This window comes from Mycteria americana, chromosome 6, assembly GCF_035582795.1.
Source record: "Mycteria americana isolate JAX WOST 10 ecotype Jacksonville Zoo and Gardens chromosome 6, USCA_MyAme_1.0, whole genome shotgun sequence".
Lineage (NCBI taxonomy): Eukaryota > Metazoa > Chordata > Aves > Ciconiiformes > Ciconiidae > Mycteria > Mycteria americana.
Window position 1 is genome coordinate 15,406,143 of NC_134370.1, and position 12,346 is coordinate 15,418,488.

Below are 12,346 nucleotides of genomic sequence, written 5' to 3' on the forward strand. Positions count from 1 at the left end.
TGGCTCATGAGGGAGCCAAGGTTTTTAATCACACTTTGGTTACCACCTTGTCACGGACAAGAAAAAAAGGAGAGCTACTTGCATATCCCTCAAGACTGGAAATTTAAGCAATAACAGGCATGCCACTTAAAGACTTGCCTACTAGCTTTTCAGCCCAGCAAAACAGAAAAATATTTAGGTCATAATCAGTCCTAAACTGGACATTACTTTAAAACTGTCTGAAAACAAAAGCCAAGCAGCATAGGATAAAAGGATAAATGGCACCTCTGACATAGTAATGAAAAAACAACAGATTAAAACCCCCTGTGTCAGTAAAAGGTTCGAAAGCACCCGACAATGAACTTTACAGCAGCAATTTTAGTACCCATAAAACTACACAGAACAAAGCATTAACCAGTGGGGCATTCACCTTAACTGTGTCTCCACACACGTGTCTAGTGGATGGCCTCATCTCATTTGTTGCTACTGTCCCTAGTCTCTCTCTGATTTTCCTCACCTTCTGCCAACAAACAGTGGCAGGAGAACTACACATTGATCTGCAGAAAGGAGAGTGAAAACACTAAATAAAGACACTGACAGCCAAGGACCTCAGCGCAAGAGAAACAAAATCTGAGTCATTGGAGGGACTGTCAGTCTAAAGAAAGTTGCAGTTGTCATGCAAGGAAGCTATTACGTGAAGATTAAACCAAACTCCTATTATATACCTTAAGTTACAGGAGAAAAGCTGAAACATACTGGCTCCCACAAACCCATCCAGTTGATACAAGGGAAAGGGACAAAAATTAGTCCTCATTCTAGAGCAAAGTAACTGAAGCACAAGGAGAAGGCATCACAGTCTATATGCAACTTTGGACAGCACTAGGAAATCCAATAGATCAAACCCTCAACTTTATCCTTGCCCAACTCTCAACTCACTTGAAGCAGTTATGCCCTTGATTTCCTTTGGTCATTTTTCCATTTTGGAGAAAACAAACAAACAGGAATAGGAAAATTAAATCTCCTGTATGCTTTAAACTTAGTTTTATGAGGTTAAAAAAATAATCTGTTCCTATCTGCATCCTTTTGCATCCAGTCATGTCTTCAGGTTTTTTACGTCCTAATCATCCTCAAAGCCACAGAAAACACTGAGAGATGCGAGTTCCTTTTGTGAGAATTGCTCACGAGCATTACCACAGTAAGAGGTCTTGCTCCCAGAAACTGCATGCTGCCTCTAGCTGTGGGAGTACATGTTTAATCACAGTACACACTCATTCCTTGTCACAACTACTAGCTGCAGCACTGGAGACTATGGTTAAGAACCTCATTTGTTAAAAGAATCCCTTGAGTTTAAAGTACTTCATTCCCTCCTGAATGTTCACGCTGAAGCTTCCTCTAAAATCTGGCAGGACACTGCTGTTTTAGTGCTTTTCAGAGGAAATAGATGTAGACCCAGGCTCAGCATAAATGCCACCCAAGTCCCCAAGCCTACCAGCTTCCTCATGGTGGCTCTTTGCTCAGCATTGTCCTTTAAGCTTTTCAAGCACTTCTCAAGGCACTCAGCTCTTTCTACGGATCAGGAGGTAGATGCAAATAGAAAGCAGGGTACACCTGGATGCAGCCTCCAATACTTCCAAGTGTGTTTTCAGCTAGAGGTTAACTGGATAGTGGGAAAATTGGCAAACTACAGAGCATCATCAATATAAACTTGGGAAATAAGAGACATTTTGTTCATTTCTCTACTCTACGCTTGGACTAAGATATTCCAGCATAGTTATCAGTTCCAGGATGGCTGCATGTCTATCTGAAAAAAAGAACATACTGATCTTGCGGCAAAGCCCAATAGTTTAAATGCAAAACCGTCAGGGATACAGCTACACAACTTCCCCCTTTCTGAATATTTTCCTTGGAACTTTTTGGTTGGAGCCTGTGCATTGCATGGGGCTGAGAGGGCTATTACTCTTGGAAGCTATACTCCCAAATTCTTTCCTTTACTGGAAGATGTGAGGTTGATGATTTGCATAGAAGAAATGTATTAAAGCCTCTTACCACTGGACCATGTTCAAGCAGCAGGCAAGCAACAAGTTTAAACCCAGTTTTCAGGCCAGGAATCAGAAATGAAAATGCCCTCGACACTCAAATGCATGTGCGTCTTCCCTCCACCCCACACCCTTCCCCAGTCTCTCTCTCAAAATAAAAAAAAAAGTCTTGTTCAAAGATTACAGAAAAAAATGGAAAATTCAAAACAGCTGTTCTGGAAAACAAAAAAACCCCACTAACAGAATAGAGGTATTGACATCAGAGCTCTCCTGGTAGACCTCTCATCCTATGCACAGCAGGCGTGCCCCTGCAGAGAGGAGGAGGAGAGATTGGGATTCCCGTCTGTGGTGCATCACACAGTACAGGGAAGCCTTCATCCCCACCCTTAACCCTAGGGGCATTGGAGAAAGCAGGAAAAAAGAAAGCTACTGTATTTGCTTGCACATTGCCTGCACACACTACAACTGCACTCACAGGTTCAACCCTACGATTGGCGTCAAGCAACAGATTGCTGTAGTTCTCGGAGACTGCATCCATTATGTAGGTAATTAAGTTTTTTCACTGCCCCAGCTGCTTTCCTTAAGCTCTAACCTCGGGGGATTCCCACGTTGGGAAGCTTCACCCCCCACCGAGACTGCCTACAGGGTGAGCTGTGCAACTTCTCCATTTCCAGGTTCTCCTTGGGAGCCTTCAGACAATACAACACAAGCTAGATGAAACCAGTAAGCTACTGGCAAAGCAATTCCACATTAGTGATCATAATCCCCCCTGGGCCTTTGTCAACAGAACAGAAAGATGTACAAAACTGTCAGTCCTGCTTACGATAGAGAGGCAGGCTCCGTCATATGGAAAGGGAATAAAGCTTTAAGCATGTTGTGATCTCTGTAAGGGTCACAGGAAAACACAAATATGCCAGTATAGAAGGAACAGAAGCAGGCTTTCCTCTACACGTGATACAGGAAAGTCTCGCATTTCTCTTGCAAGTGAGCACTTGAACTTTTAGTAGCTGATGTTGAGTCTTAAGTACACTGTACAAGATTTTCATTAAGAGAGAAACAGACAATGATTTTGATAGGGATTTTGATTTATCTGGGAGAAATCCCATTCACATAGCTCAAATAATTCTTCAACACTACAAGAAGAAAAAAAAATACTCCCTGTGAGCAGTGTGAAGTTCGTGAATTTAGCTATGGAGTTACCAGTGTTTGCAAGCCTAACCACTCCAAAAGGCTCCAGGCAAACTAGAATATCAATGAGAAGATAAAAGTTATTCCCCATGAGGGCAGGGAACCAGCATGCAACGAAGACCAGATCACACCTGAAGAGCAGCATAAATCCCATTACTGCTACAACCATGTAGTCCATATAGTAAGCTACTCACAGGACCACTGCCCCAGCCTCCGGTGAGGCATCCCTTACTCCTCTCTTCTGCTGGAGGAAAAGCAAGACCTAGGCAGCAAGTCTTCATATAACTGGTATCTTGAGAGACACTTCCTCCCCTCCTCTCCCCATACTACATCAAGACACTAAAGTAAAAGCTGAAAGTCAAAAAGCTTTATCTGTACACATACCTCAGTTACGCAGCAGGGGAAAAAACCCACACAAATTCACATAGCAAAACATATCACACTAATTTATCCACCTTGCAGCAAAACTTAGCAACGTCCCTTGGAGTTCAAGTTAGAGCTACTGAATAGCTCTAATTCACAATTCAGGCCTACCTCAACTAGTTAAAAATTTAACTGAAGCCTCTTATTGATGCCCTGTAATACCAACTGAAGGCCCCTGTCTGCACTTGCTGTGTACGGGAATTTTAACTGTAAGAGCTGTGCTTGCTTCCAATGGAAAGATGTCCCAGGCTAGATAGGAAGAACTAAGCCTGCAGCTTGCCTAAAACCCACAGCCACACCTACTTTCGATGCCAGATTGTAAATTTTTATCAAGAACAAGTTCACACCAGCAGATTTTCTTCCTTTTTTTGTAGGAGTCTAGAAATTGCTGACAAGCAATTCACAAGCAATAAAAGTGGGCAACTGATCATCCTTGTCCTCACATAACTGTTGCATGGAAAGGGGTCCTGCAGGCTCACTTTCAGCCAAGGGCTGCACTTTGAACCCCCCAGTGCAAAGGGCAGGCAAGACAATCTTCTGAAAGCAGGAGGTGGAGTACTGGCAGGAAACTAGAAATGGCAAGATCCTTCTTAAAATTGTTTGCTGGCAGCAAAGTATCCAACTAAGGCAAAGTCAGCATTTTGTTGCCCTCATTACCCATGGACAAGTGGGGAAAATAAAGCCTTGTTCACCTCTACAAAGATCAACAGTCATGGATGGCTCCGTCATATCACTGTAAGAGATTATACCACCATAAAAAACTCACTATTAAAAAAAAAAAAAAAAAAAAACTTTCATTCACACTTGCTGCAGGAGAGAACCTCAAGCAAGTAGGAGCCCAGTGTTGATGGCATGGTTCACCTTGCAGAGAGCAATGTTACAACACCGCTCTCATTTGAAGAGCAGATCCTTTTAGGACTGCCAGCAAAAGAATGGTGCAATCCCAACGGAAAGCATTACAGAAGACAAAACTATACAGATCTTCTGTACTAAATGTATGTGCTCATCTTCTGGCCCCAGTTCCTTTGGCTGGAGCAAAGCTCTTGCTTGGTTAATTAGTAACTGCAGCAAAATCACGTTAACTTGTAACTCTTGAGGCCTCAATAATCATCAGGTTTCAGTTCCCAGATTGACAGGCATCACACTTACTCTGCCCTTCAAAGTACAATTCCTTGATGAGAAGGGCTGTTGCTTCATATTTAAACACTGAAATTATTATACCCAACAATTTACAATCAAAATGCTTCAATACAGAGAGACAACAAGTAAGTCCCATTCACACAAGCCTTCTTAGCTTTGAGGTTTCTGTTCAATCTAAGGCCTGCCTGGGTATTTCAAGACAAGTTGGTTACAAGACAAGTTGCTTTTCTAGTATTCTTTTGCTAGTCCTCTCAAGCAGATATCATCACCACTAGGTAAAGAGCGAGTCTGACTCATGTCTTTAAATCACAAAAATAACCACAAACACCCATGTAAGAATCCTAATTTCCAACATGCCAGCCAACCCAGACAAAGAAACATCTCTTGCATTTACAGGTTGTGTACTAAAACAACACAGTCAAAGACAGACAGCCCATAGGATGTCCCACAGACAACACAGAAGTGTGGCAAATCCTGAAAGTCATTCTTCTTTTCAGTGAAAACTGGCTGCCTACTAAAATTCTGGAAGGCTCCCAAGCAATTTTAACACAAAACACGAGAACAATGGCTTGAAGGTCTCCAAGGGCCCCTACTCATGACTCTCCAGAGTGGAAATCTACTACAGACAGAGCCATAAACAGGGAAAAGAGCACTTTTGACTAAATGAGGATGAAAAAGGAAAGAGTTAGTGGAGACAAGTTTGGAAAGAATCAAAGCCTTTTTGTTATTGGGGACCAGGAATGGAAAGATAAGCTGAGCCAGTCACTGTGTTACGCACACCAGTGCATGCAACTCCAGTGGCAAGTCAAAAGAACATCCAGTTTCTCTCCAAGCATGATGGATCTCTCTGCCATCTATCCTTCTCATATTGCAGCTTCACATTTCAAGTTGGAGTGTCAAATAGGGACCTGGTTCCTCCAAGTCCACTTTGTGAAAGACACAGTACAGTTGCATGTCCTGGAGTCATAACATTAGTGGGGGTTTTGGGTGGGTTTTTTGTTGTTCTTGGTTTTTTTTTTTAAGAAGCTATGGGAAATTTTTTAGTAGACTTTAGTTTCTCTGCCTCAACTCATCACAATATGTTTGGAAAAATCAGAACTTCATTACTCCATGTTGTACAAAAAGCCATTTAGAACACCAAGATGCTTCTCAACTTAGCTGTTCCAGGCCACCCCTTTCTCTTCCCTACACCTACCTCTCTGTAAGAAGACCTACACTAAGGTGACTAGGTCATCTCTTCCCCTTATAGTTCCTTAACCAGCTTTACTTTTCATGCCCTCCTCACAGATGCTTTGTATGCCATCACACTTAGCCCTAGTTTATTCCCAGCACAGCTTCTTCTACCAGCAACTATTGGGCCATGCTGATTTCTAGGCCAAGGGAAAAGGTGGATTCCACCAGAAGAAGGTTAACGACAGATTTATGCATCTCTTTTTCTATGATTATATATTGTTGAAAAGTGAAACAAAAACCCATCACTAGACAGTCCTGAAATGACTCCGTGACTTTGGCAGGAGCCAGGCTGGATCAACCACCTGATCTAGGACTGTTAGCCATGTTCTGTTGGCTGTAGCTCATTAGCACCAAGTATTTACACTCCTATTTGTAGCTGGTAGGCTGTATTTCAGGACCTTGTCAAATTAACAAGAGTGCCAGGTCATGCTCACCAGGGTATGGTTCAGAGTACTGGAGTACTCTGTGTTGAGGGCTAGTTTTACAAGCTCCATTAGTGAAATTGGGAGGGACTCAATACTAGAAGTGCAATTGGTCTACCTAGACTGGCAACTGCACCACAGCTCTGTAGAGGCACACAAGCTAATGAAAAAGTGAGCTCTTGTTAAGTATTAATGGAAAAAGCACAGCAGGATGAGGCATAGACTCATTCAACACACTGCTCGGCCACTCCTTTCATTCTAGGCCTACTTGATGGTGCCTAAGCAGCTGTAAAATTGACTTATGACTCTTAATATTAAGCATACATTGCAAAGTGTTTAGAAGAGGTGAAGTAGTGAGACTTCAAATTCTCCAGCTCTTAATTCCTCTGCAACTAGAATGTCTGCCCTCCAAGTGAGCAAGACAAAATCTGACATTAGTCAACACTAGGAAGATGAGTAGATCTTGTCTACAGTTTAATGGCATTGATACTCCAAGCTAAGTGACCTAGTAACCCCCTCAATACTCCCACTCACTATAATGATTCCTTCAATAAAGAAGGGAGGGGACTGGGGCTCATAATATGTATGGAGTGTGAGGTGGCTAACTCCCTCATTTCCTCAATTACCAGCTAGAGTGGTATCACAGCCTGCCAAAACAAAACCTACCTTTGGATGGCTTCATACAGAAGTCACAATCACCTTTTCTGCCACCTTTTCTGCCACCAGCACTACAAACCTACTGACAGGAGATACCCCACTATTGGTGTTTGTCTATGTGCAAGAGCTGACAAAGGTCCAGTGTTCATTAGACGCTCACAGAAAGAAATAAGCATCTAGGGCTATTTAATAAAGACAGTATCTTTAGTTCCAGAACTTCTTGAATCGCAGCCTGATGAGATCAGTAAGCTTCTGTGGGGAGCAAAATAAATTTGCTCTTTTCTAATACTTTCTCTAAGCAGCCATAGCCATTGTCAGACACGTACTACTGCAGAGGATTCGCTGTCATTGTTCTTAGACCCTTAGAGTCAACTGAAGTTCACCGAGAACATGTTCCGCTCCTCAGAACCTCATGTTGGCAGAGAAATACTGAAACTTAAAAAAATGTCAGCCCTGGAAGAATACTGCAATGGTTAAAATACCTGATCATTTTCCTGCACTACTGAATTTGCTCAGAAGTTGACATTCTGCCTCTTCTCTCTATTCTACTCCAAAATTGGTGGTGAAATGCTGCTGGCTGCACAGACTGACCTCAAGTTTACATCTGTGCCTATTACAGATAACCTTTACAGACACAGAGAAAGCAGATAGGAACGTGGTTCACTTGTGGTGGAATTCACTCCCATCAGCTTCAGTGCAGGAAAGCATTTGCTAACTTAGCAAACAGTTGAGGGGAGGAAAAGGCAACTTCTTGTCTTTGTTGAATGACAAGAGTTGCTAGCAATTGGTTAAAAAGCAATCCAAGAATCATACCCAACACGAGCATCAGATTCAAACCTCTACTGCTCGAGCCATTTAATTTACTTACTCCTTTCCCTGCCAGCCACCCGAACCATGTGTTTCTTTCTACTCTCAGCAGCAGAACGGAGCCTCCAGCTGGGCTCCTCACCAAGGCCAGGGTGAAGAAGCACTGCTGTTCTCCAGCAGTGTCTCTTCTCCTGGTCCCTAGAAAAGCTTCACAGTATGGAGCCCAGGAAGAACTAGAGCTGTTGTCCGATGCATTTCCCTTGATGCCCCCCCCTCAGCATACCAGCAGTATGCCTGCAGTAACCCACATCTGCTCCTCTCCAGTGGAATGAGCACACATCCCCCAGGAGCTCTGCAAGGCCAGCAAAGCTCTTGGCAGCGCGGTACCTGCGGGTGCTACGCTGTCAGACAGCCAAGAAACAGTTTGTCACGAGGCAACCCCCACCCCCACATGCAATTTTTGTTCAGGGAACAAATCTGCAGGCATATCATGCTAAGTCTTCTGTATCTTGGTCGCAAATTCCCTCCCACCTACCACTCCCCTACTCTCTTCACACAAAAAAGTCTCCACGCTGGACCTCCTCAACACCCTCCCCTTTATATGAATTTCCCCGAAAGGATCAGAGGAGGTGCCGTTTGTTAGCCAAGCAGCCTTGAAAACGATATTGTTTTCCAAGAAGGAGTTTTACATGCCTTTGATAATCCCAGAAGGGATTTATGTCGTTTCTTCCAGTTTCTAGTAATGCTGCAGTCACAGGCTTACACAGACAAATGGCTCAGGAGACAGACAGCCTGTTAGATAAACTAGAAAGTGAGCATTCAGATCCATTAAATAAAGGTTATTCATGGGAAGTCTGGACTCAGATTCAGCAGGATGGGAATGCATAAAACCTGAAAGGGACCAGGAAAGAAGCCATCTACAAGCCTGGTTTAGAGCTGTACCAGAAAGGTAAGCGACCTAATAACAGGAAAAAACCTCAGACCAACAACAGTAATGCAGAACTTTGGATCCTTGGGCTACCAATCACTTGCTGTCCTACCTGCTTCCAAAAAGAGGATCTATGTGCTCAAAAGAGGAGTAAGTAGGTCTGGGTATTCTTCTCTGCTCCCTCAAAAGTAAGGGTTTCAGGTTGCTGGGGCTTGGTTTTCTTTGGAGGGGGAAGAGGAACTAGAAAAGAAATGGACAAAGTTTTTCTCCAGGTCCTACGTCCACACTAAATATAGCCACCAAACATACATACTATTAAAAACAGATAACACAGGACCAACAGAGCATGAAGAGAAGATCATCAAGTTAAATCTGATAAGGTTTTTAGGAAAGAAAAATTTTTTAAGGTCCAGTTGGCAATGATTTTAATAAGGAATCTAGGAATTTTCTCAAGGCTGCCATGTGATTCAGAAAACAAGAGCTCTGAACTGCTGCACACGGTTACTGTGACTCTTTGTAACAGGTTATTAACTCTGATCTTTAGTATAACGTAATAGTGGAGACAGATATAAATAAGATCAAAACATATGACTCAAAGTCCCCAGATAAGGAGGACTCTGACTGAGAAACTGCTGCCCTCCGAAGACGTCCAGGCCACCAGGAAAGCAGCTGTACAATGGCTCGTAGAAAGTGGGCCAATCTTAAAATATTAGTATTACAACATGAGGCTTTTCAAGCTGAATTCTTGTAGCTCTTGCAGGCAGGGAGCTAGAAATAGAACGCTTTGGATTTAGGATCACACACGCAGAGATCTGCCTGTGAAAAATACCAAAACCAAGTGCCAGAGACCATTTGAGCAGAGACCTAGGAAAACCATCAAAAAGGGAGGGGAAAAAAGGCAAGCCCACACACTTGTCAACAACAAAAAGGAGACCAGTGGAGACAGTTCACTAGCTTCTTTCCAAAAATGACTGTGTCCCTCATTCACTCCCTGACGCAGCTTAGGAGCCAGGACACAAATCAATCCTAGAACAGGTAACGCCTTGGTCCCCTTTACAGCAACGGCCAACGTCAGATTAGCTGGGAGTGGACTTACTTCAAATGAGATATCTCTTTGCACTGAGCAAAGTCAGGCAGGTCATTTACTAGGCCAGTATAAAGGGTACCTTATACCTCCTTGCATTAAATTTGAATGATTGAACTCAAGTAAGTTAAACACTCAGTCTGCTCAACTTGTAGGCAAATAGATTTGACAGTGCTGGTAGAGGTTTAAGGTCTGTTGATGGGAACAGAAAACTGCCTCTCTTTCAAAAGCTATTTATTTATCTGTAAGTAAACAATGCTTTTTAGAAGAGAAGCTTTTTTGCAGACTGCTTCAGAAATCATGTTTATTCACACTTTAAGAGATTACAGCAACAAGGGAGTGGGAATGTGCTGCAGCTCTCTCTTAAAATTACATTTCTTGCCTGGCAGCATAGAAGTGAAACAGATACCTACTTTGCAATTGTGGGTAAAGAACATTAATAATAGGCCCACCATCAAATCCTCCAGCTGTTCAGCCTAAGCACCAGAAGAAGTACAGAACTACCCATTTCATCTTCTACAACACTGTAAGGACATAGATCCTGCCATGCTTGATGTTTAATCTCCTCCTCCTAAGCCTTCATTCTGTGTTTAGGTTACGTATGTTTTGCTCCTGCCCAAAAAATAAGCTTCAAAACCCTACCTACCCAGCTAATTACCAAAATTCTTTAAAAAAGCCAAGCCTTTCTCCTTAAACCAATTAAAGTATTCAACTGACAGCACTATCACACAAGCTGCCCATTGCACTGAAAGGTGGTAGCAGGGACCTGGGTTGGAAAAAAAGAGACATACACGTGAGTTTTGAAGCAAGGCTACTGCGGCAGAAGGTCAATGTGGTGGGAAGGGAATGATTAAAAACTGTAAGCTTATTTATTTTCAACGCTCTACCGGAGAGTAACATGCAATTTGATTCTCACCCTTAATTTGTACATTCTCACGGGAATTTGGCAAGGTTGCTCTGAATAAGAAAGTTTGAAGAACTCTTGCAAAAGACACTGCGCTATGCCAGATCAAGCAAGCTATCAGTTATTTACACCCATTTCAAAGGACACAAAGGAAGCCATTTATTTCTACCATATCTGCACTTTTAAAGAGAAACCAGTTAGGACAGAGCTGGAACTAACACCAGGGCTTGTCAATACAGACCAACCAGCGTAGGCATTCTGGAGTAAACATTTAAGTATGATGAAACTACCCTGAATTAATTCAGAACTACAGAGACTATTCCAGGACACAGCGATCTCAGGAGGGAACGCGCACGTTAGGAATTCATCCTAAACGTGTGCTACTGGGACATTTCCTAGTGCAGGCAAGGGGAGTCCTCTGGCTACCAGGGAAAGTGATCTCCAGTCTGCACCTTCTAAGCCACCCAGGAGAATTTTTAAGAAGCCTATTTTAAGCACAAGTTTCAGGAACTGTAAGGAGGCATATTTGGCTTAGCCACACTTGCAGGATTAAAACGCGCTCCTAATTCTCCCAGCTAGTAAATAAAAGGACTCCTATGTTAACACACAGGAGTGCATTTCATCTCTTTCAGCCAGGGAAAATAAAGACACCAACATAATATTCATTTATTCAGACACATTGCTACAAACAATACTAGAAAAAACACAAGTCTCACTACAGGTTAAGAACCCCATCATGCTATCTGGAGTCTGAATAATTGGGGGGACGGGGAGAAGAACCCTATGCTCGCTCATGCAGCAATATCCATCTTAAACAGCCAACAGTTAAGTGACATAATTGAGTTTCCCAGATCCAAGTTGCAGATCCCACAGCAGAGGGAGACTCTCCCTCATCCCTCCTTCGACAGCTCCAAACCCAAGTAAGATTTCCACATCACTACACAGAGGCAGAAAGAGATATAGAAAACCAGTGCTGCTCTGGTCAGTAAAAAGCAGGAGCATGTTCACCTTCTATCCACGAAGATGAAATAAAAAAAGAGGAAACCAACGGGGTAACTCTCCCAATCCCCAAAACTGAGTTAAGCAGGAAGAAAGGGATCAAATGCCATGCTGTCAAAGCTCAGCATGTGGACAAAACAGCACCTGAAATTTAAGTGGTAATTTAAATTTATTACCTAGAAAGATCATTCACCAATTTACAAAGTTCTTTCCAAGGTAACTTTTGCAGTTGATAAAAGGTGAACTCAAATATTCCCACAAGTTAGCCTAACCGTGGGGTCAGTACAGCTGTAAAGATCCCCTCTTTCAGCCAGATCATCTCCCAGGGACTGCGCTGCTCGGCAGTACTTCAGTCAGATCTCCCCAGGTGCAAACAGCTCCGTGGCACTCCAATGGCCTTCAGTTTTCCAGCACGGGAGTCCACACATGCAACCTGTTCAAAATTTCACTTAACTATTTCTTTGAAAGCACTTCCCTGCGCAGGCCACATAAGCATCATTATTTGGCTTGCAGAAAGGAACAGATTTAAAGAGGAAAACAAAAAAA

General features: G+C 42.9%; 1 protein-coding gene across 4 annotated transcripts in view; it reads right to left on the reverse strand.

Annotated features, from left to right (window-relative positions):
• CNNM2 (cyclin and CBS domain divalent metal cation transport mediator 2) overlaps nucleotides 1-12,346 on the reverse strand; it is a 127,164-nt gene that overhangs the window by 112,193 nt on the left and 2,625 nt on the right. The gene's annotated exons all lie outside the window — the stretch shown is intronic.